This window comes from Triturus cristatus, chromosome 2_1, assembly GCF_964204655.1.
Source record: "Triturus cristatus chromosome 2_1, aTriCri1.1, whole genome shotgun sequence".
Classification (NCBI taxonomy): domain Eukaryota; kingdom Metazoa; phylum Chordata; class Amphibia; order Caudata; family Salamandridae; genus Triturus; species Triturus cristatus.
Window position 1 is genome coordinate 263414122 of NC_140581.1, and position 25798 is coordinate 263439919.

A 25798-nucleotide genomic window follows, 5' to 3' on the forward strand; every position below is an offset into this window, starting at 1 on the left:
TAGCTTTTCAAAATGTAGATATTAAATGGATTGGACAAACAGGACTGAAGTGGCACCAATTGATGCCATTGGTTAACTCCTTTATGCACTTCCAACCCCCTGACCTCATGATTGTGCACTGTGGTGGCAATGACCTAGGCACATTGACTGGGGTAGGTCTGGAAATGCTAATGAAGGACACCTTTGCAGAATTGATGTTGCTTTTCCCCCAAACTGCCTTTGTTTACTCTAACATATGCCAAAGACAGAAATGGAAGTGGTCCAATCAATTTTGTCCACAGATTGAGAAAGCTAGAATTTTTTTTAATAGAGACCAAAGTATGGGGTCCATATAGAACAATCTGCGTTTTAATATGGATGGCATATACAAGAGAGATGGCGTGCATTTCACAGATGAGGGGAACAGAGTCTTTCTCAACAACTTCAGAATCTGCATCGGCATTACATGTAGCTACAAAAACACAAGGGCTCTTTTTAGAGCCACCCAAGATGCTAACATATAACATGGCTTTTTAATGAAAAAAATCTTAATTTTTTGTATTAGGAGTCGCGCACCCAGCGCGATTCGAAGTCACGCACCCCTCGCGTGCACACTAGGGGGCCGCGCTGGGAGTCGTGCACCCCTCGCGTGCACACTAGGAGGCCACACTGAGCGCCGCGCTAGGTATGCGACTCATTTCTCCGTAAAAAAACTGAGCTCCTACCATTAATTTCTATTTGGCCCAGGGACCCCATCCCCCTGGGTGCTATGTAATACATTGGGGACCGTGGGGGAAGCCCCATGCCACGACAGTCCCGCCGGCTCCCCGTGTCCTTCGGGAGCAGGCATAGCTTTCCGCGCTAGGAGTTGCGTACCTCTCGCATGCACACTAGGGGGCTGCGCTGAGCACCACGCTAGGTACGCGACTCCTAATTTTTCCATAAAACCCCCCGGCTCCTACCATTAATTTCTATTCGCCCCGGGGACCCCATCCCCCGGGGCTTATGTAATAGGTTGGGGACCATGGGGGGAGCCCCAATGCCCCCACGGTCCCGCCAGCTCCCTGCGACCTTCAGGAGCCGACATAGCTTTACGCGCTAGGAGTCGTGTACCCCTCATGTGCACACTAGGGGGCCGCGCTGAGCGCCGCGCTAGGTACGCGGCTCCTAATTTTTCCCTAAAAAAAAAAACGGCTCCTACCATTCATTTCTATTCGCCCCGGGGACCCCATCCCCTGGGGCCTATGTAATATGTTGGGGACCGTGGGGGGAGCCCCAATGCCCCCACGGTCCCACCGGCTCCCCGAGACCTTCGGGAGCCAGCATAGCTTTACGCACTAGGAGTCGCGTACCCATCTTGTGCAAACTAGGGGGCCGCGCTGAGCGCCGCGCTAGGTACGCGACTCCTAATTTGTCCGTTAAAAAAACGTCTCTTACTATTAATTTCTATCCGCCTCGGGGACTCCATACCCCGGGGCCTATATAATACGTTGTGGACAGTGGGGGGAGCCCCAATGCCCCCACGGTCCACAACGTATTATATAGGCCCTTCGGGAGCCGGCATTGCTTTTCCACATGGGGAACTGCTAACATGCAGCTCCCCGTGTGGAAAAGCAATTCTGCTTTGGACTTTGAAAGCGAGAGCAGGTTTCCCTGTTCACGCTTCCAAAATCCAAAGCAGAGCTTGCTATGGTAGGGCAGGAGACGATGACTCCCGCCCTACCATAGCAAACAGCAATGTCCCGGGGGTGAGCATCCTGGGACACCGCAGGAGCCGGCCCTGGGGAATGGCAGTCCCCAGGGCCATCAAAGGCTCCAGGAGAGGGGTCAGCGCCCCCTCCCAACAATTGCAAAGCCCCGGGGAGGTGGTGGTCCCCGGGGCTCGGGGGTCCATCATGGACCCCCACATTTAAACACTAAGGTGCCGATACCGATCCTGGAAAAATTTCCCCCGTACGAATCGTATCCGGATTTTTTTCCGTACGAATCGCACAAGTAGCGTACAAACTGCCAAGTACGATTCGCATGGGAAAAAGTCCATACGAATCGCATTGGGAAAATTTCCCCACACGTCCTCGGGTCGGAAAATGTGTCCGACACATCCCCGGACGATTTACCGTACAAATCGGAAAAATGAAGCCCGACCGCGCAAGTACGATCACTCCCGTCCTTTCGATTTTACAACCGTATGGAAAAAACACCGTACGGACCGAACTCCTATAGCAACCATGGAGACATGTGCCCGCATACGCGCCGAACACCCCACACGAGACTCCGTAAGTATGCGCAGAACACCCCCCCAGCCCTCGTATGTACGCGCCGAACCCCCCCCAGCCCCCGCATGTAGGTGCCAAATGCCCCCCGGCCGCGGATGTACGTGCCGAACCCCCACCAGTGTATGTACAGAGCGTACCCCCACCGTGTATGTACAGAGCGTACCAACACCCCACCAGTGTATGTACGGAGCGTACCCCCACCCGTGTATGTACGGAGCATACCCCCACCAGTGTATGTACGGACCGTACCCCCACCCGTGTATGAATGGAGCGTACCAACACCCCACCAGTGTATGTACGGAGCGTACTCACACCCGTGTATGATTGGAGCGTACCCACACCCCACCAGTGTATGTACGGAGCGTACCCCCACCCGTGTATGTACAGACCGTACCCCCACCCGTGTATGAATGGAGAGTACCAACACCCCACCAGTGTATGTACAGAGCGTACTCACACCCGAGTATGATTGGAGCGTACCCACACCCCACCAGTGTATGTATGGAGCGTACCCCCACCCGTGTATGTACACAGCGTACCCCCACCCGTGTATGCATGGAGCATACCAACTCCCCACCCATGTATGTATGGAGCATACCCCCACCCGTGTATGTATGGAGCGTACCCACACCCCACCAGTGTATGTACGGAGCGTACCCCCACCCATGTATGTACGGAGCGTACCCCCACCAGTGTATGTATGCAGCATACACCCAGCCCCCCCCTGTATGTACAGTGCGAAACACCACCACCGATGGACGGTGCGGACCAACACCCTGCCCGTGTCTGTACGTACCCTACCCCAGGCCCCTACACCAGCACCCTCACCCAACATCACGCATGTACAAGTCGTACTAAGCCATAGCAAAGGACAGCACTGTACAACAACATGGCCCATGTACGCACCGTACAGACGCCAAAAACACTCGTACTGAACCAGGACAAACCAAAACAACACAAGGAGAGTCAATTCGATGCACACTACACCACAAAACATGTCCAACAAGCCCAAATACATCCTATACAGTGACCTGCAACTGCCAAACAGCTAAACAGAGGCCCAAAACACAACCACTCCTTATAACACACCCACCCAAAGTTCAAACACAGCCACACCCACAAATGGACCAATAAAAAGGCCCAGCACACACAAACCATGATCCTTTGCAACAGATCCACTACTGCCAGACCACAGAGACAACGCACTGCACCATACTACATACATCAATACACCTTACACTTGCACTCCTTCACACAACCACCATCACAAACACACCCTCATCACATTCACACACACACACCTGCACAATCACACTCACACCCCCACAACCATCCACACCCACACCCCCACAACCAATCAACACCCACACCCCACACCATGCCCACTAACAAGAATCCAAAGTTCACAAAGGAGGAGCTGGAGGTCCTTGTCGACAAAATCGTCAGAGTCGAGCCACAGCTCTCTGGAACATTGGTCAGACGGACCAGCATATCCGAAAAATCAGCCATGTGGGAGAGGATTGTCAATTCTGTGAATGCTGTTGGGTCCACCAGAAGGACCAGGCATGAGTGCCAAGCCAGGTGGTACGATCTGCGGAGGACGGTCCGCCACAAAATGACGGACGATCACAACCAGGGGAATATCACTGGAGGAGGGCCGCCCCGCAGACGGGTACAATACCATCCCTGGGAGGAGAAGGTGATGGCCACGCTGCCGCCGGTGGGAGTAGATGGAGTAGAAGGAGTCAGAGAGCCTGATGAGTACACAAACAACTCACCTCACATGGGGGGAACGCCATACACAACCAAAATACCAATCATGCACGCAACCCCCCCAAGCCAGCACCGGACACAAACACACTCCAAAAACACACACATGCCACTAGCGCCTCCATGCCCCATGCCCCAAGCAAGGCCATGCCAAGTCACAGGCCACACAAAACACCAACACAAGACAGGATGTCCCCGATGCCGGGAGGGTGGGCCTCAAAACTAACATAGAGCAACTCTGAAGCACACAACAATGCCCTCGGCCCATATGGCCTAGGGCACAGCCATACAAACAGTGTGTCCCCACACAGTACTGTGCTGCCTGCAAATGGTGGCCGCGTTGCAGGATGACATGGGTATGAAGGCACAATTTGCACATAACAGCAGCTAATGAAGACGCATCACTCTGAAAGAGTGTCAGCACACACCGCCACAGCAGCAGCGCAGACTCAGACACTCCGCCCAATGGGTGCCCGGAGATAAGAAACAAACCCACATGAACAAGCCAATGGCCTTTGAAAGACCTGCAAAGTGTGTGTGCCCAAGAAGCTGGGCTGAGGTGACAGAGGGTGACACACAGTGGGAGGGAGAGGGGAAGAGAGAGGGAGGGAGACAGAGGTGGACACAGGGAGACAGACAGAGGAAGGGTGACAGAGGGAGGGAGACAGAGGGAGACGGACAGAGGGAGGAGGTTGACAGAGGGAGACGGACAGAGGGAGGAGGCTGACAGAGGGAGGGACAAAGGGAGACAGAGGGAGACGGACAGAGGGAGGAGGCTGACAGAGGGAGGGAGAAAGGGAGACAGAGGGAGACGGACAGAGGGAGGAGGTTGACAGAGGGAGCCGGACAGAGGGAGGAGGCTGACAGAGGGAGGGAGAAAGGGAGACAGAGGCAGACGGACAGAGGGAGGAGGCTGACAGAGGGAGGGAGAAAGGGAGACAGAGGGAGACGGACAGTGGGAGGAGGGTGACAGAGGGAGGGAGAAAGGGAGACAGAGGGAGACGGACAGAGGGAGGAGGCTGACAGAGGGAGGGAGAAAGAGAAACAGAGGGAGACGGACAGAGGGAGGAGGCTGACAGAGGGAGGGAGAAAGGGAGACCGAGGGAGATGGACAGAGGGAGGAGGCTGACAGAGGGAGGGAGAAAGGGAGACAGAGGGAGACGGACAGAGGGAGGAGGCTGACAGAGGGAGGGAGAAAGGGAGACAGAGGGAGACAGACAGAGGGAGGAGGCTGACCGAGGGAGGGAGAAAGGGAGACAGAGGGAGACGGACAGAGGGAGGAGGCTGACAGAGGGAGGGAGAAAGGGAGACAGAGGGAGACGGACAGTGGGAGGAGGGTGACAGAGGGAGGGAGAAAGGGAGACAGATGGAGACCAAATCACCCTTGGGTGGTGTGGCCATGTCCGCTCGTCAGCAGGTGGACTGTGTGCATGTAGACAAGGTTTGGCAGTGCGTGAACCCCCCCCTTCAACCTTTGATAAACACTGGGCCATGTGTCAATCTGTGCACGAGTACATCCGTGCTGCAGGCACAAACCTAACCTTACACCCAGTATACCCACCCACTGTGTTTGTCAGAACCCTGTCACAAATGCTTAAGTTACCTACCTGCATTCTCAAATAGCATGGAAAAAACACCATTTGGCCACGTACAGTGCAACACGTAAGGCGGCTCTGTATGGCTTGCTACGCCTGCTCACTACACTGCTGACTACGTTCCAAAAAGATGCATCAACTAAGATTGTGTCACACATAGGTAAAGTGTCGAAAGCTGTGGCCAAGGGACATACCCATGCACAAGTGCACTGTGAGAGGAATGCTAGCCAAATCTAACCACCCAGAGGAACTGTGCCAACTCAATAATGAATGAAACATCGATGTCGCATGTAACACAATTAACATTGTCTCTCTCACACACAGGTCAACGTCGTCGATCTCCCCCCAACACTGGGGGGGAAGACTCACAGGACCAGGCTCTGCGTGAAGAGGACCCCACCGGCAGCGACGACTCTCACCACTCCGTGGATGTCCCAGACCAACCTGGCCCCTCTGGTGTCCAACCATCTGTAGCACCTGCGTCAGGTACAACTGTGCCAACCACCACCCCCATTCCTGCCACATCCCAGGAGACACCGAGGAGCCCTGCCCGCACACAACAACACAGCCAGTCTGTCCAGGAGGGACAAGGTTCTCCGGGCACCCAGGAGGAGGCAGGCGACACCGCAAATGCCATCCCTCAGGGGTCCCGGAGACCCGATGTGCCCACAACGGCAGGCCAGGCGCAAGTGGGCAGGGGTGGTGGGAGTGGAGGACGGCGGAGGCGCGAACCTGACCAGTTGGCTCAGGAACCGGTAATGTCACACGTCAGCAACATCCTCGACATATACCGGCGTGACACCAGGGGCATCAGCCAGGTTGTGTCCACCCTCGAGGAGATGAAGACCCTGCAGGCCGAGCAACATGCCAGTCAACAGCGACACTAAGGACGGATGGAGGCAAGACTGGCTGAGCTCGTGGTGGTGCAAACGGACATGACCCGTGTACTCCGTCGGATTGCCGAAAACATGGGCAACCCTCCCTGTGCCACCAGGCAAAGAACATCACCACCCACAGGGAGGGATCAGGAGGAGGAGGATTCATCCGATGGAGCATCACAAGCATCGTCACGGCCTGCTTCTGAGGGTCCCCGCAGGAGGGTGGGTCGTCCACGCAAAAGACCGTGAGAGTCAGCGGAACATCACCATCTCCCAGGTCACCTGGCCTGGCACCTGGCCCTCTGGCCCAACAGCAGCACATCAGCAAATGACATTCTCTGCCACATGGCCTTGCTGGTCACTGTCTGACCAATGTTGACAAAGACTGTGGCATAGACTCTGATGACTTCCAATGGCAAGGATACCAACTCCCCCTGTGAACTTTGGATTCTACACTCCCACCAAGCACCTCTTGTCATCCCCCCAAACACGTACACCACCACAAATAAAAATCATCACAATCACGAGATGATGCCGTCATTTTGCATTATTCCACTACATGTGTGTGTTGTAAAGTCAAACCATGCCTGATTTCAGAAGTAACTCCAACCATCCATACCCTGGGGTCTGAGTCTGGCACAGGACACACATGGGTCACAATGTATCATCCAATACAGACATGGAGCACCATACTCACCTGTGATGGGCCCAACCAGCTGAGGGGGTGCCCGCACAACTGTGCCTAAAGACCTATTTAGAAGAGCAACAGTCATGCGCAGAGGACAGGGATCATGTGGAGTGTCCTGGGGTGCTACTCCCAGGTATGTGTAGACCCGTGGCAGAACCATGTCCTGCATGCTTGAGTCAGGTGGATGTGGAGAATGGTGGGCCGGCCAAGGTTGGATGCATGGAGATGGCACAATGGGGTGTTGGATCACTGTGCCACAAGATTGTGTTGTGGTTGTGGGCTGCATTCTGAGTGTGTGCGTGGATTGAGAAGGTCATCCTGCAGCTGGCAGTGATCCATTCCCCCCATCTCTGTTGGACATTGATGTGGCCTGGTCGCCAGATGTAGAAGCAGAGCTGTGCAGATGCACCCTGGATGTGGACAAGTATCATGGGAGTTGTAACGCACATGTCCGTAGAGTGCAGGGTAGGATTAGACACTGATGTCGTAGTTGACCTGGGGATGGTCTCTCTTGCCTTGAGGTGGATGGAACTGGGGATCTTGTGCATAATGTAGAGTGTGCTGCAGCATGAGGCACAGATGCTGCTGATCAGCATAGCACATGTCAGCAAGCAATCCATGATGAACACCAGCTCGTTTGCGTGGACACTGGGTGCCCTTGCTGCAGGGCCTGCAGCAGCATGCGCCATGTCAAGAAAACAATGCCACAAGTAGCACACAAAGACAGGGATCTCAGGAAGGAACTATGCAAAAGGTGTATGTCAAGGAAGGAATGTCTGGTTCAACATGGCACACACACACACAATGGATGCACATGCAGCACAGTGGCCGTCGTGGAGACTGACATGCCACAATACCTACACAGCCATGGACATCATGCACAATACAGATTCTAATCCCTGACAAACAGCTTGCATCTTGCTACTCCACACATAGACTCATATGCACCATCTCTGAGAACTATGCCAGACATGCCGCATGCACAGTGGCAACAGACCACCATTGACAGAGATGAAGCACCTTGGAGGCCGAGGGACACCTTTATTAGTCATGTGTGTCGGAATGCTAATGCAACTCTGTCAACACATACACAGGTCATGTGGATGAACAAGTGGGACCAACACTGGCACCCCCCTTTGCACCACAGATGCTGGAAATCCATAGAACTGGCACACAAGTGACGGGTTACAGCTAAACACCCCCTGCTGCTCACGGAGAGGCTGCTATACACCATTGAGCCCCTAATGGGGAATTCACACACCATGTCAACCCGGTGCAACCCGTATGTTTCCGAGGGCAGTGTTACACACATTGATGGCTTCATCACAATCCACAATCCCATTACAGATGACTGTCACCAAGTCTGCCCATCAATTCAGGTGAATTCAGCTCCATGTCATGTGCCCCATGGTGATTCTACATGTATGTAAAGTATCCAAACATGAACAGGAGCAGTGCACACACATTCAAAACAAATACCACTCCCAAAAAGACGTGCTGCATCCCTTACCCTAAGGAAATTTTCAAACTTGTCCGTGCATGTAACGCTGATTCAGCACATGTTGCTGTGTTCATGAGGAATAGCAGGAGCACAACAATGCCACCATCAGACAGCATGCGCAAGTACCTGTGGATGAGAGACACACCAGAAGCCAGCCAAAAGAAGCACATCCGCATGCATGTGCATGTACTCGACACGTATAAGGATGTCAACATGCTAGGTGACAATGATGACTCTGGAAAAACATTCTTCTATTGCACCATCACTCGAGTGACACATCCAAACACACCTCTGACTCACTTGGCAGACATGCAGATGGACACACACATTGCAACACATGCCACACACGGCCCAATGCGTGCACACTCAGACACTGGAACTCACCACTAAGCAAAGAAGTTGCGTATGAGCCGACTCCGGATGTCCTCTACCGCCTCCTCCTCCTCCACATCACTTGCCTCGTGACCAAGCCCTTCATCCTCCACGGGTGGATGGTCCTGCTCATCTGGATCCAGGATGAGTGGCACAGCTTTCTCCACTGCCATGTTGTGCAGCATGCAGCACACGAGGAAGATCTTGCAGACCTTCACCGGTGCATATTGGAGTGCGCCACCGGTCTTGTGGAGGCAACGGAATCGGCTCTTCAGGAGGACAAATGTCCTCTCTATCACTCACCTGGTCCACCCATGGGCGTTGTTGTAGCGGTGCTCGGCAGCCGTGCTGGGGTTGCGGAGAGGCGTGATCAGCCATGGCATGTTGGGATAGCCAGCGTCCCCTACATGGAAACATCATGGACAAAAGTGGGTCAGGAGAAGCAGTAAGACAGGAAGATGACGTTAAATACAGGACTGCCAGAGTATACCCACCAACAATACATGCTCGTTCGTTGCGCAGCTGCAGCATCATTTCAGGCACCCTGCTACACCTCATGATGTAGGCATCGTGTGCTGATCCTGGAAAACGAGCACAGACATGTGAAATCACCATGTTGGCAAGACACACCACAAGGGCATTATTGGAGTGGTAATGCTTGCGGTTCCTATACGCTACCTCCTGTGCCTGTGGTGGTACCAAAGCCACATGTCTTCCATCTATGGACCCAATGACATGGGGCATCCCTCCCAAGGCATAGAACTCACGCTTGACACCTGTCAACTGCTCAGGAGTTGGGAATTTTATGAACTCATCCAGGTGATCCAACATGGCCTCTAAAAAATCATGCAGAACACGGCTGAACATGGTTTGGGACATGCCACCAACATGAGCAATCGTATGTTGACAAGTACCCGTGGCAAAGAAATGTAGGGCTGCCATCACCTTCATCTTGGGTGTCAGTGCAGTAGGATACCTGTGTAGCGGTTGGAGGTGTGGTGCCAGCCGTGTCGTCAAGTCCTCAATCAAATGTTGGGGGAAGCGGTAGTGGCGTATACAGTCATGTTCCCTCAGGTCAGCCAAGTCCGGATTTGGTCGAGGGAGAGGCGGAGCCCTGCAGTGAATTTGAAGGGACAACGAAGAGTGAGTACAGTACACCACCAATGTCAATGTACTGAGCACATGTTCAACAGGCAATACACATATGCTACATACAGAGTCAGGTCTGTGCAATATGTCCTGGACACGTATGCCAGGCAGGTGACACTCCTACCAAGAGCCAGCTACAAAAGTTGATTCTCAACCTCAATATGCCATGCCATGGAACTAGCTGTGGGCCAGTGTAAGTGAACAGGCAGACGCATTACAGGAGTTACAGACATCCACATATGTGCAGAAGAAGGATGTTTATTGTACAGACAGGTTGCGGAACACTAGAGGCACAGGTCACATGTCATAGGAAAAGGACAGACCACACACCTTGCCATGAAGGAGCACATGTCAAGACTGATCACACATACATTGACAGTATGCAGATATGTCCTTGTTTTGGAACTCTGTGTCGATGCATACATACACACCTTACGTCGGATTACACATATGGGCTGGTGTGCGTAACAGTGTGCCATGCCCATCTACACGCCATAGTGATACGGACCGTACACGCGTGTGTAGGGTCGGTCCGTATCACTATGGCGTACGCATACGCCAGCACTCCCATAGTGATAGGGACCCTACACACGCGTGTACGGTCCGTATCACTATGGCGTACGCATTTGCCAGCACTCCCATAGTGATAGGGACCCTACAAACGCTTGTACGGTCCGTATCACCATGGCGTATGCATACGCCAGCACTCCCATAGTGATAGGGACCCTACACACGCGTGTACGGTCCATATCACTATGGCGTACGCATACGCCAGCACTCCCATAGTGATAGGGACCCTACACACGCGTGTACGGTCCGTATCACTGCATTTGGGGTGCCCTAGCCCATGGAACGGACCGTACCTGTGTGTAAAGATTGAAATAACATAGGGCACACATGAGGGACAAGTATAAGGGCCTAAATGCATGCTGGTTGTCATGGAGACCGAGTTTAAAGTTTGAATTATTGCATCAGGTGGCCAGCAGAAGTCGGTTGGAAACAATATACTTTGTTGCAAAGTGGTTTTTGACTTGACATCATGCTCAATTTTTAAACCATGCAAAGCCACTCACTGGGGTAGGTTTAAAGGGATTGGAGGAAACGTAGGATGCTAATGTGACTGACCAATCACTCTGTACTCCTGTAAATGAAACAGGCCAGCAAGGCAGATATAAGGCAGCCAGGTCCCATGAGAGAGCACTTGCCTGCACATCCTTTCATTCCACAACACTGCTGCTGCTCGTGATTCCTCTGGCACCATGTCCAGGTCTGTGGAGAGGGCCCAGCCATTCACCATGGAGGAGACTATGGCGTTGGTGGATGTGATCCTCCCACAGTACACCATGCTGTATGGTCGACCAGGGGAGCAGGTGAGTGCAGACTCCATTAGCTTAGACTGTGCCCCTTTTTTGTGACTGTGACTTCTGGCATTGTGTCCCTGTGTGACAGACATGCAATGTTGTTTAGAGTGGGTCCCGGGTGGTGAAGACCTCATGTCTCCCATGCAGAGCATGCTGTAGTTCCTGTGTGCACTCCTCACTTGCATTGTGCTTACTGTGACAATCAATGCATGGTGCATGCCACATTCTGCCTGGCTACTCCTCCTGGGAATGTTGTTGCTACATTCCTGATATGATTCTGTGGTCCCCCCAGTGTGACAGGTGACAGTACCCATGGATGTGTGTTTGTTTAGTGTACCTGTGCTGTGAGTGTCCAAATGATGTGTTGGTCCTCTGGACATTGGTGTGTGTGTGTAAGTCCCCTGTCATGTGGGTGAGTGCATATGGGGAGTGTTGCACACCAGCTGCATGAGGGTTGGATATATACCCTGCCCATGTGATGTGAGCAGGGAGCAGTGCTGTGTGACTGCCATGCTGAGCCAGCCCCACACCTGTGACACTCCCCAGTCTAGTGGCACATGGGCAGAGTGAGGTTTGTACCCGCAGTTGGCAATGGCAGGTGATTGTCCTGTGCCTGTGTGTGTCTGTGCACTCTGCTGAGGTTGCGTCGGTGGGCTGGGGCATGTGACTGCTTTGAGGTGCTGTCCATAATCCTTGTGTAGCTTGTGATGCACAGTGTGATCCAGGATCATTGATTGTGTGGCACCCCTCATGCCACCTGTGTACTTTCAATGCCACGTAGTGCATTTTGCCTTCCACAGAGGATTATGTCCCTATGACAAATGTGCAATGAGTTGCCTGCATGCCATGGCCTGTTCAAACAAGACAAATTGTTAATATGTGTGTCTCTGTGTCATTGCTCAGGTGAATTAATGTATTCTCACTTTAGCATCCTCACAGGTAGGCGTCCATGCCAAGGGGGAGATATGGAAGCAAGCCGTCAGTGCCGTGAGGATGACGGAGGGTCGGAAGCGGCGCCTAGCCCAGGTGAGGAAAGGCTGGCAGGATATCCGGTGCTGGACGAGGAGGATTGCACGGGTCCTGCTGGGGGACTCACCTGAGAGCCGGAAGAACCGTGGGTGCCGGCGCCTGACCCACATCCATAAGCGTGTGCTGGCGGTGGTCTTCCCCGACTTGGATAGGCGCTTACAGGAGAAGCAGCAGCAGGAAGGGGTAGGTACATGTGTGTTTGTTGTGTGTCACCAGCTTTTGGAAGTGCGCAGTTGCATGGATACACTGCCAGGGTTTAAATGTGCAGTGCATAACCAGTTCCCCAAAGTAAACCGGTGCTGTTCTTCCTCCCTTCCCCTCCTTGCCATGTGTTCCCTGGTCTGTGTGTAGTCACTCTTGCACAAGGTAATCTAGGCTGGCAGTTAATCCAAGTGCCCAATGCTTGTAGCATCATGTGTGGGGGTGGAGTGTAACAGGTTTTGGAACCTTGGCTGTGCCCTGGCCAGTTCAGTCATTGTGGGGTCCATGTCAGTTGGCACTGATGCAGAGTCCCAACATAGGAGTGTGTCTTAAAAGTGTACTGCCTTCCAGCATGCATGTCCAATGTTGTGCCCTCTGACATGATGTGCATGAGTGGGAGTAATGCATAGTGCAGGGACGGTTGCTTCAGTTGCAGTCATATCCATCCAGGACCATGGAGGAGTGTAGCCACTACCGTGCCCTGGGGCACCTTTTCCTAGGTATCATGTGTGTCATCCAACAATGTGGACATTCTCTGTGTCTTCGGCATAGGTTGGGCTCTGTGGCATTGTACCCTGGCCTCATCTGTATTGACGTAAACTGTGCTACATGTGTCCACTGTACAGTGTGACCCAATTTTGCTTGTGCATACTCACAGTGGGCAGTGCCTGTGTGTCTTGGAACGACAATCTGATGATGGTTGATTGTCAATGATATATGTGGACAGGCGCACCAGGGGTAGTTTGTGTACAATCAGGATTTTTTGCAGGCCATGTGTTATTATCCCAGAGTAAGAGGTGTAAGTACTTCCTCTGTCTCAATCACATTGCCTCAGGTAGGGGGTGGTTTGTGCTAGCAAGGCCTACATGTCCAAATCTCCCTGCTAGGTCTGGCCTCTGTGTGATGTTTGTCTGGACATACACTCAAGGTGCAGTGACCCAGTCATGTTGGGCATGTTTTAATGTATTAGCTTTGCAGCATGTGCAATAAGTCAATAGACATAGTTCCTGCTCATCCCTTTTTTGGCAACGCTGTGTGGTACAGATGCTGTGCACGATTGTCCCCAGAGCCTGGCTCCTCGGTCAAATTTGATATCAAGTAATTTGCTGTTGGGTCATGCTCTCCATTGTTTCTCAGTGGCATGGTGGGTCAACCAGCTGTGTGTTGCAGGGCCTACATATGTACCTTGTATTGTAGATGTTACTCATGTTGCTTTTCAGGCTATGCACTATGACCTATGTAGATTTGACTCATGTGACATATGTATACAGGTGTCTGATTATTTCTTGTCTCTTCACCTTGCCCACAGCATTGTCGGGGGACTCCGAGGGAGACACTGGCACTGACCGTGAGGAGGGAGCAGGCACCAGTGGCAGCAGTGCTGTCTTGTCTGGCGCATCAAGTGGCATGGAGGCCGAGGGGAGTGAGGCGGAGGACCTGTCCAGTACCACCACCGACTATGACGCTGACGGGTCCGAGGCTGAGCTCCCAGAGGAGGCGGAGGCTGCTCCCACAGCTGAAAGCAGCACTCGATCTCTACCCGCCCCCTCCATTCCCATCACCGGCCTCCCACTTGCTCTGGTCCCTTCCCGCCATGCTAGGTCACCACGTGTCTCCTTCTTGCCAGGCACCGCACCCCCTGCCCCTGTCTCCACTGCTGCCGTGAATGCCGAGTCTGTGGACATCTTGCGCCAGTTGCAGGTTGGTCAGACTGCGATGCTTAATGTCCTCCATGGCCACACACAAGTGCTCACCCAGATGGAGGCATACATGGAGGGCATCTCAGCTGCGCAGTCTGACCAACGGCAGTTGCTGAGGTCCATAGACTCGACACTGACTGCAGCAGTGGGTCTCCTGCAGCGCTACATCCCCCCTACCCCTGCACCATCCACACTTCCCACTCCCATGCCTGTCCAAAGCACACCCAGACGTACCCATGCACGCACCCCACCAGACACAGGCACCACACCACCAGGGAAGGCCAAGCGCACTCCTCCTGTCACGCACACACAGGGTGAAGTAGGCACACCCACTGGGTCGGGGGCAAACGGAAGACACGCAGCCACAGTGGGAGTACACATTCATCACAACCCACTCCCTCCAAATCCACTCCCCTCAGCTCTCCTGGCCAAGATTCCACCAAAAAATCCTTCCTGGCCGCTCTGTCCCTGAGCCCCAGTGTGACACCACCCAGCAAGCGGTCGAAGGAGTCCCCGGTCAGGGTAGTTGATTCCCCCCCCTGTCCACACCCTCCCCCAGTAGCGCTGCGACCCATCCCTCCGACACCCCCATTCCTTGGGGCCTGTGGTTCCTTCGGGTGCAGGGGAGATGCTGGAGGACCTTGCAACCGTGTGCAGCACCATTCTCACCTCCACCTTTGGCGCTGCCCCACCCCCTGTGGTGGAGTCCTCCGTCCCTGCACCCACAACACCTACCCTTGCCCCTCCTGTCCCTGCGGTGCCTGGTCCTTCCCCCCCACATGATGCCCCCCCTGTGGAAGCAAAGGAGGTATGAACTGTGCAGGCAAGCTAGGGGGCACGCATCCCTATGTGTCCCCCACCAGGAATTGGACTATGGACTGCCCTATGGGCCTTGTACATATTGAACTTTTAATGATAAATGTTTTTTAATGCTGAATAAAGCAATGTTTTTTTCCCTTTGCACACTACTGCTTTTCTGGTATTGCTGTTGGTGGTGCTGCTCCATGATTTGGGGTGGGGATAATGTGTTAGGTGTCTGGGAAATGTGGTAGTGTGCTGCTCATGGGGTGGACCCTGGTATCTGTGGGCCATCACAAGGTATTTGCGAAATAACTTTGTTCATGTGTGTTCTTACTGCATGGTGACATTGTCCCATGGTGTGTTCCTTCCTCTCTGGACCCTGACATCTTCCCTGCAGGGTGTTTCCTAAAGGTTGTGCTGAGCTGTGTCCACATATCCTTGGTGTGTGACGGATCCGTTAAACTTTGGCCATGCATGCTGGGCAATGTCTCCACCTGCATAATTTGTGGCATCCTTGGTGGTCACTGTACTTGTGTGTGGAGTATATTGAAGTTACTTCATGTGGACATGTTCCCTTTTACACACTATGCATGTGTGTACTCCCAGCCTCGCAAACATGTGTTACGTATTCTGCAGGGTCTTTGGGCACTGGACTGACATTTGTGGCCATTGTATCTGTGGGTGCTCCACCCTTTTCTTTCCATGGGCACTGCTGGGAGGACTCTGCACCCACCCCTCCTGCGTCTGGGCAATGCTGGGAGGACTCTGCACCCACCCCTCCTGGGTCTGGGTACTGCTGGGAGTCATAGGCACCCACCCCTCCTGTGTCTTGGCACTGCTGGGAGGACTCTGCACCCACCCCTCCTGTGTCTGGGCACTGCTGGGAGGACTCTGCACCCACCTCTCCTGTGTCTGGGCACTGCTGGGAGGACTCTGCACCCACCCCTCCTGTGTCTGGGCACTGCTGGGAGTGATAGGCACCCACCCCTCCTATGTCTGGGCACTGCTGGGAGGACTCTGCACCCACCCCTCCTGTGTCTGGGCACTGCTGGGAGGACTCTGCACCCACCCCTCCTGTGTCTGGGCACTGCTGGGAGGACTCTGCACCCACCCCTCCTGTGTCTGGGCACTGCTGGGAGGACTCTGCACCCACCCCTCCTATGTCTGGGCACTGCTGGGAGGACACTGCACCCACCCCTCCTGTGTCTGGGCACTGCTGGGAGTGATAGGCACCCACCCCTCCTGTGTCTGGGCACTGCTGAGAGGACTCTACACCCACCCCTCCTGTGTCTGGGCACTGCTGGGAGGACTCTGCACCCACCCCTCCTGTGTCTGGGCACTGCTGGGAGGACTCTGCACCCACCCCTCCTATGTCTGGGCACTGCTGGGAGGACACTGCACCCACCCCTCCTGTGTCTGGGCACTGCTGGGAGTGATAGGCACCCACCCCTCCTGTGTCTGGGCACTGCTGAGAGGACTCTACACCCACCCCTCCTGTGTCTGGGCACTGCTGGGAGGACTCTGCACCCACCCCTCCTATGTCTGGGCACTGCTGGGAGGACTCTGCACCCACCCCTCCTGTGTCTGGGCACTGCTGGGAGTGATAGGCACCCACCCCTCCTGTGTCTGGGCACTGCTGGGAGGACTCTGCACTCACCCCTCCTGTGTCTGGGCACTGCTGGGAGGACTCTGCACCCACCCCTCATGTGTCTGGGCACTGCTGGGAGGACTCTGCACCCACCCCTCCTGTGTCTGGGCACTTCTGGGAGTGATAGGCACCCACCCCTCCTATGTCTGGGCACTGCTGGGAGGACTCTGCACCCACCCCTCCTGTGTCTGTGCACTGCTGGGAGAACTCTGCACCCACCCCTCCTGTGTCTGGGCACTGCTGGGAGTGATAGGCACCCACCCCTCCTGTGTCTGGGCACTGCTGGGAGGACTCTGCACCCACCCCTCCTGTGTCTGGGCACTGCTGGGAGGACTCTGCACCCACCCCTCCTGTGTCTGGGCACTGCTGGGAGGACTCTGCACCCACCTCTCCTGTGTCTGGGCACTGCTGGGAGTGATAGGCACCCACCCCTCCTTTGTCTGGGCACTGCTGGGAGGACTCTGCACCCACCCCTCCTGTGTCTGGGCACTGCTGGGAGGACTCTGCACCCACCCCTCCTGTGTCTGGGCACTGCTGGGAGGACTCTGCACCCACCCCTCCTGTGTCTGGGCACTGCTGGGAGTGACCCACCCCTCCTGTGTCTGGGCACTGCTGGGAGGACTCTGCACCCACCCCTCCTGTGTCTGGGCACTGCTGGGAGTGATAGGCACCCACCCCTCCTGTGTCTAGGCACTGCTGGGAGGACTCTGCACCCACCCCTCCTGTGTCTGGGCACTGCTGGGAGTGATAGGCACCCACCCCTCCTGTGTCTGGGCACTGCTGGGAGGACTCTGCACCCACCCCTCCTGTGTCTGGGCACTGCTGGGAGGACTCTGCACCCACCCCGCCTGTGTCTGGGCACTGCTGGGAGTGATAGGCATCCACCCCTCCTGTGTCTGGACATGTACGCTCGGGACATACACGGGTGTGGGTACGCTCCATTCATACACGGGTGGGGGTACGCTCCGTACATACACTGGTGGGGTGTGGGTACGCTCCATTCATACACGGGTGGGGGTACGCTCCGTACATGCACTGGTGGGGTGTGGGTACGCTCCATTCATACAGGGGTGGGGGTACGCTCCGTACATACACTGGTGGGATGTGTGTACGCTCCATTCATACACGGGTGGGGGTACGCTCCGTACATACACTGGTGGGGTGTGGGTATGCTCCATTCATACACGTGTAGGGGTACGCTCCGTACATACACTGGTGGGGTGTGGGTACGCTCCATTCATACATGGGTGGGGGTACGCTCTGTACATTCCCGTACCCATGATCTGCAGGCCTGGGTACGTACCGTACCCAGGCCTTCAAAGCATGGGTACGGGTCGTACCACGCCCACCCCTACGTCACCCCAACAATGGCGGTACGGCCCGTACCCACATTCTAAAGGCCTGGGTACGGGCCGTACCAGCATTGTTGGGGTGATGTAGGGGTACGCGTGGTACGACCCGTACCCACGCTCTGAAGGGCTGGGTAAGGTGCGTACCCCTACGGCACCCCATTGGGGGTCTGCACCGTACCCAGGCCTTCAGAGCGTGGGTACGGGTCGTACCACGCGTACCCCTACATCACCCCAACAATGGCGGTACGGCCCGTAACCACGTTCTGAAGGCCTGTGTACGGGCCGTACCAGCATTGTTGTGGTGATGTAGGGGTACGCGTGGTACGACCCGTACCCACGCTCTGAAGGCCTGGGTACAGTGCAGACCCCCAATGGGGTGCCGTAGGGGTACGCACTGTACCCAGGCCTTCAGAGCGTGGGTACGGGTCGTACCACCCTTACCCCTACATCACCCCAACAATGCTGGTACGGCCCATGGTGGGCGTGGTACGACCCGTACCCACGCTCTTAATGCGTGGGTACGGTACATACCGGTATTGTTGTGTTGCCGGTTCGCGTCAACATCCACTTCCGTTGTGGCGGACGCTTGCATTGCTGGACACGCCCCCACCCCCTCGAGGTGACCAGGTCCTGCAGGTCAGGTATGTCCAGGGCGTGTGTGATTTGTGACTTGGGTGGGGGTCATGTGTCCTGCCCCTGCCCCCCCCTTTGCCCCTGGGTGTTGTTTTGACCTGCGCCGTCTGCGTCAGTTCCTGTAGAGCAGGTGGACTGCTATGAGTGCTGGGATGACACGTAGGTTCGGGTCCATGGCTGTCTGTCGGGTACAGGTGCTCCTTGTGTGCGTCGTCCTGATTTCCCGGCAGTTTTTGGCAGCCGGAGAATTTAATCCGTGCGGGGTGACATCGGTGTGGATCGTACTTCCTGGTTCGTGAAACGCAGCCTGTAGGCGTCCCGACGTCACGTCAGAGCTTTCCCGGATCATTTGTATGTAGATTTTCGTCGGTCGGTGTTTTGTACGAATCGTACGTAATTAGTTTTTCCATGCGAATCGTACTTGCATTTTTGTAAAGTTTTTTGACCGGGTACGAGTTGGCCGGAGAAAATGCTCCGTCCGACGGTTCGTACCCGGTTTCTCCAGGATCGGAATCGGCCCCTATGTGTCCTGGGAAAGTGGTGGTCCCCGGGACATGTATGGGGGCTCGAGCCCCCCCAAACAGGTACTTTTAGAAAAATCAGAGCCCCGGGGGGGCGGTCCCCGGGGCAGCGGGGGCCATGTGCCCCCTGCAAATATTTATAGAAAGCCCTGGGGGGTGGCGGTCCCCGGGGCTGCGGGGGTCCCCCTGGGCCCCCACAATTCTTTTTTGATATGCCCGGGAGCTAATTAATAACGAAGCACGGGAGCCGGTGCTTCGTTTTTTTCATTTGCGCAGCCAGATTCATGCACCCAGTGTGAGTTCGACGGATTATTTTTTTTTTTAAATGCTTATTTTTGCCCTGAGCAGGCATAGGGGGTCAGGGTGTTTCTACCCTGCCCCCTTTTCTTGTTTTTTGCCTTTGTTTTTCTTTTTTCTTGTGCCTTGGTTCTACCAAGGCACAAGATGGCTGTCAACACTTCCTGGTTTGGAGTATTGACAGCCAATTACAATGTAGCTCGTGATCGGGAGGGTGCGCGGATCCACTGCGGCCATAGATATCACTATGTTTATTTTTTGATTTTCTCAAAAACTACTGAACAGATTTTCAAAATTTTTAAAAAGTTCGCTTTCTGAGCCAAGCAGTACCCTTTTGCCAAATTTGGTGTAATTCTGTTCAGCAGTTTTGGCTGTAACCGGGTCCAAACTTTCCTATGGGAAATTGATTTTATGACCTCTTTTTTTTTAATTTCTCAGGAACTACTGAACGGATTTACACTTTCTGAACCAAGGGCTACCTTTATGCCAAATTTGGTGTAATTCCGTTCAGCAGTTCGGGCTGTAGCCGTGCCTAAAGTTTCCAATGGGAATTAACATGGAGAATACACGTTTGGGACCCCCCTTTTTTCTCGGCCCCCACTTGACAAATCACCCCCAAACTTTCAGTATAGGAGCTGACCGGAGCGCACCATGAGCTTTCAAAATTTCGCGAAGATTCATCATCCGGCGCCAAAGTTATTGAGAAAAACACTTTTCCTATGGATAATAGGTCTTAACTATACCTACTTACTGGCGACTGTCAGTAGGTAATATAAATATATAAATTAGCGGTGGTCGCCATGGTGAATTGGGGTGATCCGTCGAGCCCAAAAAAAGGGGGTCCTAAACATTGATTTCCTATTTCAGCTTCCATGGGAAATTTTAGAAAGCAATACATACCAAATTTGGCAAAAAGTTAGAACTTAACTCAGAAAGTTTGTTTTTCAATATTTGCTGTAAATCCGTTTAGCCCTTTTTCAGAAATGTTTGCTTAAGGAGGTAATTGCATATATATCAATATCAGGACTGTTGGTGTACAGATATGATATGATTGACTACTTTAAATGAAGCTAATCATTCCTGATAGGCTGGCAATAAAAGGGACACCATGTTTTGGAAGCCTTTAAGGGACTCAGGGACATGTTCCCATTAAATGCATTGTGGTGAATTTCAGGTTGTGAAGGTCACTAAAATGAGCATATCCAAAGGTTGATAACACATTTTAGTCACACCCTACCAGTTTTAGGAATTGGGCTGTGGTCTAAGGTGATTTTATCCTGTGAAAAATGCTGCCCATCTGCTGATATTTGATTAACCAAGTTTGGAAGTAGACTGTTTTCGCTTATTATTTTCTCAGAGAGGTTATGGAAGGTGTGCAGAAGCTAAAATGAGAGCACATTTTCTATAAGTTCATACCATCTTCTTCAGCCATGTCAGAATAAAGTTAATTTTCGAAGTAAAACATGACTTCCAACAACAGAAGCAGCCTGTCATTTGATTCCCCAGTGTTCTACTGTGGGTTCCTACAGCGCTGAAATAAAGAACTAAAGAACTACTTTTCTGTATTCATGACAAAACTGTAGCATACCTCAAGCCATTTTGATCGAATCAAAGTTGTAAATCATAAAGCATATCTTTCTCATTTATGTCAGTAAAACATTCTGGCTTGCAGACTTAAACATGTTCTTTCAACATAAGCCACAGTCTGTCAGACAGATCCCCAGAGTTCTACTGCAACTTCCCCCAGTGTAATAATGAACAATCAGAGTGCTAATATTCCGTATTAATGACAAAAGTGTGGCACACCTGAAACCATTTTGATGGAATCAAAGCTTTAAAACCCAAAGCATTTCTTTTAGAAATGAACACAATGGGGGCTCTTTTTGTCAAAGAAATGATGGTCAGAGCTCTAAAAAGTTAAAGTGAGGACGCCTTTTCTATGAGTTTCTAAATATCTTCCCCATCAATTTCAGTAGAACATTTTGATATGCGGAGTGAAACATGTACATCCACTAACAGCAGCAGTATATCTGTTAACTCGCTAGAAATCAAGTATAGTTTCCCACAAAGGTCTAAGGAAAAACTCGAGTGCTAACATTCTGTATTTATGACAAATGTGTGGCACACTTGAAACCATCTTGATGGAATCAAGCTTTAAAATGTAAAAGATTTCATTTTTTTTGTCATTTGAAATAATGGTAAGTGCTCTAGGAAGCTGAAATGAGTGCGCATTTTCTGTGAATTCTCAAATATCTTTTTCATCCATTTCACCATTTAACTCCCTTGTGATCAACTGCAGCTTTGCAACAAAGTTCCTTTGAGCACCTAGAGTGTTAACATTCTATATTTATGACAAACGTGTGGCACTCCTGACCCCAATCATAATAGAATCAATGCTGTAAAACTGCACGTATTTTCTACATAGGATACCAAGTAAATGAATAATATAGCGGGTTCTTTTGTTATAGAAATTTTGGTTAGTGCTCTAAAAAGCTAAAATATTGTCAAAATTTTTGAGTTCTCAAATATTCTTACTCATCCATTTCAGCAAAATATTGTGACATGCGAAGTCAAACATGTACTTCCAACACCAGGGCCAGTTTGTCAGTTTACCCCCATAGTAATCATCTGCAGTGTCCACACAGAGTTCTAATGATAAGTAGAGAACTAGCATTTTATATTCAAGTCAGAAGTGAGGCACATCTCAATACCATTGTGTTGGGATAGAAGCTGTTGATTTGACAGCCTTCCTAAAGAGCAGGCTTGGGTAAATGTTCATTGAGTTGTTAATGCAGATATGAAACTAGAGGGTTAAAATGTGAAGGAATGTGTGGGTTGTTGACATTTTAGGCATAACATATTTTAAAGGGGCTAAAATAGTTAAAGAGACATACGAATAAGTACAGCATCCCCTTTCCACATCAGTTTACAAAGTTTACCTACAGTGGCGGCTCGCAGAGGGAGTGCTGCGGGGGGTGGGAGGGGCAGAATGTGGGGGTAGTGGAGTCGAACATACGACAGCCAGGAGTAAAGTAAGTAAATAAATAAATACAACTATTTACCTTGCGCTCGCTGCATCGCGAGTTGGCGATGCCGGATGTCTGATGTCTGACTCCACTACCCCCCACCCTAGCCCTCCACTGCCCCGCCCTACCGCCCTGCAGCACTCCCTCTGCGAGCCACCACTGCTTACCTATCTAGTCTGACGCTTAACAGCTCCCTCATTTTAAAGTAATATAATTTTGACTGACAAATGGAAATGCTGCTTACCCTGTAAGCATTTGTTTGTTGCATGTAGTGCTGTGCAGCCACATACTTAGCATACTCTTGCCATCTTAATTTGGGCTCAGACATTTGCAAGTTGTTTTCCTTCAAATAATGTTCTTAAATGAAAGATGCAGTTAATCTATAGAGTTGATAAAGAGCATGGCTGCTCCAACAATGGAGCTTCCCAGCGTTGGACCTAGGGGATATTTGTAGAATATCTCCTGGTAGACAGAGGGGAACAGAGAGGAAGGAATGCTAGGTGGAAAAGAGCCACGTCTTCAGGGTTTTCCTGAAATGCAGGTGATTCTCAATGTTCCTGATGGATAGGGGTAATGCGTTCTAGAGAGTCGGGCCTTGGCATGAAAAGAGCGGTTTCCTGCTCTTTCACTCCTTACTCGAGGGACAATGGCCAAATTAAAGTAAGTAAGAAAGTAAGGAGCAGGAGGGTCGATAAGGGAGTAATGGATCAGACAAGGTAGGAGCCCCCTGGGAGTGCAAGATCTTATGAGAGACACACAAGGCCCTAAAGTGTATGCACTTCTTTACTGGGAGCCAATGCACTTCATGAAGAAGTCCGGTGACTGAACAAAATTTTGGAAGGGAAAATAGCAACCTAGCCACATCATTTTGGGCCATGTATTTTACAGTGTGAGTCCTCCTCTCGATGTACATTGCACATGGATACCAACCCCATGTGTATGGCTATATGGAGTATGAACTAAACGATATGCTGCATGATTGCAGTGTATAATAAAAGCAAATAAAAGGTCTAGATAATCACATGCACATCCGGGGTGGTTGTGAGTGCATAGGAATCTAGAGCTCTACACACTATGAGTAGATGTTTACAGGGTGAGTAGCATTTTCTGTTCATAGTATGTGTGGCTGTAAATGCATATGCATATCAGAGACTGAATAGCAGTATTGTTAGAGGTCAATATATCCCAGCGCCGGCTGCAGCTCAGCCCAGCACCCTGTGACTCTGGGCAATAGCTCGCTTAATCTCCCCAACAGCCCTCAGCGCCTTGAGACACTTACGGGTGATTAATTTACGTTTTACAAATACCGGGTTAATATATCCACACAGTAATGCTTGGTAAATGTTTTTGGGGTTGACCAAATAGCCAGGCACAGATTATATCACCCCTGTGTAAGGAAAATACTTATTTCAGGTCTCCCTCGTGTACCTCTATAGTAATATTAGAATGACTACTCATATAAGTTGCATACACCTAATGGACTTAAGTGTGCCCTGCGTTGGTGTCTGGTGTCCTTTTAATACCAGACCTTGGAATTAAAACTACTTTCAAAATTACATTTTTATTACTTATATGTCGCACCTAAGTACCTGACCTAGGTGCCCCAAGGGTAGGGTGCATTGTTATAAAAAGCAAGGGGAAAATAGAAGATGTTTTATATGCCCTCATAAGGAAAAATAGCAGAAGTCGTTTTCCTTATTGTAGTGCTGCTAGTCCCATTGGCTAACATAAGGAAGGCTTCATTCAATTTAAGGAAGTCTATATTTGCATTGAAGCTAGCTGGCAATACCATTCAAAGTATCAAATTGATAGTCACAATAAATCCAACAACGTGCTAACATTGGATTTATTATAAATATTACAGGAAAGTAGTTTTAGAACTTATTATCATGAAGTTCCCTAAAGCAGGCTTGTAGGAGGCTCTTCTGATTGGTCAGCTTTTGACAGCCTGCACCAAGCTGCTCCCTGAGTTGGTGTGAAGAGGTCTGGGGCTACAACAATATAGTCATTTGGTTGGAGTAGATTTGCTTCCTGGAGAAGCCATGGAGAGGAAAGGGGCTTGGGACTTCAAAGGCAGTAGAACAGATGTCACAAGACCCAGGCCAGCCCCCACTTCCTTGATCTTCAGTCAGAGGGGAGCTCCCCTAATCAGATTAGGAGTGTGGCTAGAAAGGGAGCGTAGTCAGTAGTTAACCACACCTCTGGTTTGGGTTACAGAGACACTCACACCAAGGAGACATTTTATCCATCTTGGTTTTTTGGGGAATAGTGCATTCCGGGGCAGATGTTTGTCACTCTTCACAGGTAGTGGTCATACTAGAAGGAATTAGCTTATTACTAAGGGTGGGCGTAGTTCGCGAAGTAGCACTTCGCGAAGCTACGCAAAGTGAAGTTCGCACTACGCGAGCTACGCGTAGCACTTCGCGAACTGCGTAGTAACATGTTCGCACTGTGCAAGATGTTGTTTTCAATGATTGCACAGTGCGGACAAGCAACCGGCACTGTGCAATCATTGAAAATGGCATCTTGCACAGTGCGAGCTGCAGTTTTCTGCTGCTCGAGTAGATTTTTACTCGAGCGGCAGCTTTCTCAACGCGAACTGGTAGTTTCTCATCGCAAGCGGTCGCGAGCATACGCGACCCCTTGCAATGAGAAACCTGACCTCCTCGCGTTGGGAATCTCGCCGGGAGGTTTATTTTCCATGCTCGCGATCGCGAACAAGGAAAAAGTCTCGCCGGGATGTCATTTTGCTTGCTCGCGGTCGCCAACTTGAAGTTGAGGACCGCGAGCAAGCAAAAAATGACCGCAGCACTACGCAACACTACGCTACGCGTGTTCGCACTGTGCTACGTGCAGTTCGCGTAGTGCGAAGTAGCGCGAACTTCGCAAACTTCGCGAGCGTAGCGTAGTGCTTCGCCCAGGCCTACTTATTACCTATTGGTTAGGGAGACCCCTCTCTCAAGCCCGGAAATTAGGAATAAATAAGGCAGTTCTGAGGAGCTCACCAGAACATTGTCTAGA